General features: G+C 34.0%; 1 protein-coding gene across 3 annotated transcripts in view; it reads right to left on the bottom strand.

The window, feature by feature from the left end:
- LOC109462535 overlaps nucleotides 1-924 on the bottom strand; it is a 25,699-nt gene that overhangs the window by 4,841 nt on the left and 19,934 nt on the right. The window lies entirely within an intron of this gene.

The following is a 924-nucleotide window of genomic DNA, read 5'->3' as shown; positions in this document are numbered from 1 at the left end:
ATGAACGCAAAAAGAAAATGGGGAGATCTTCTGTGTCTTATAGATTGTGATTGAAATACTGTATATTCCGTAAATCTTATGTACCTTATGTAATCTTATGTAAATATTTTGAAATAAAGACAACGACACTGGGATCGTGGAAAGGAAAAAAACAGTAAGATAGCCTGGGACAGGACCCTTTTAAACGGCAGATACACCACAATTAACGTTAAATAAAAAAATTCTTATATAAAATCATGTGTTACTGTCACAAAGTACCTTTCATACTACAGAAACGGTTGCTACTCAGAGATTAACCCTCAACAGTACACCTTCCCGGACTGATTAATCTGTACACCTGGGGTCCGCGCGGACCCCAGAGCAGTTTTTTGCTAATTTTTAGAAATTATCAACACGCTACCAGCTCAATTGTTTTGCAAACTGATGTGGGAACCTCTGTGTCCACATTGCAAACAAATATCATACATTTTGAACTTTTTCTATTTTTTGGTGAAGAAAAGAAGACAAGAAGAAATACCCGATTTTTAAACCCATTTCAGACTGAAGGGGCTTTTGAGGCCTAACTTTGATCTCAGATAGCGGCTAAACGGCTTGCGCTAGAAGTATCAAATTTGGAGATCTTTCCTAAAATGTCTCTGGAAAAAAGTTCATATTATTTTGATACTAGTAAGTTGATGTTTTTTGTGTTGCCATGGCAACGGGTTTCTATTTTTCAAAATAGAAGTAATTTTGGTTTAAACATAAAAATTTTCTGAGTTTTATATTAAATTACACTTCTTTTCCAACATTAATAACCGTCTTACATAATTAGATATAAGTTAAATCATTTAATATGCATAGAATATGCTAATTTGATGACGTCATTGGTCAAAATCCAATATGGCGGACTATATTATTAGCTCTGACGTCATATGACGTCATAAT

The sequence above is a fragment of the Branchiostoma belcheri genome, unplaced genomic scaffold (assembly GCF_001625305.1).
Source record: "Branchiostoma belcheri isolate BF01 breed outbred unplaced genomic scaffold, Haploidv18h27 scaffold118, whole genome shotgun sequence".
Taxonomy (NCBI): domain Eukaryota; kingdom Metazoa; phylum Chordata; class Leptocardii; order Amphioxiformes; family Branchiostomatidae; genus Branchiostoma; species Branchiostoma belcheri.
This window is presented reverse-complemented; position numbering and strand designations above follow the sequence as displayed.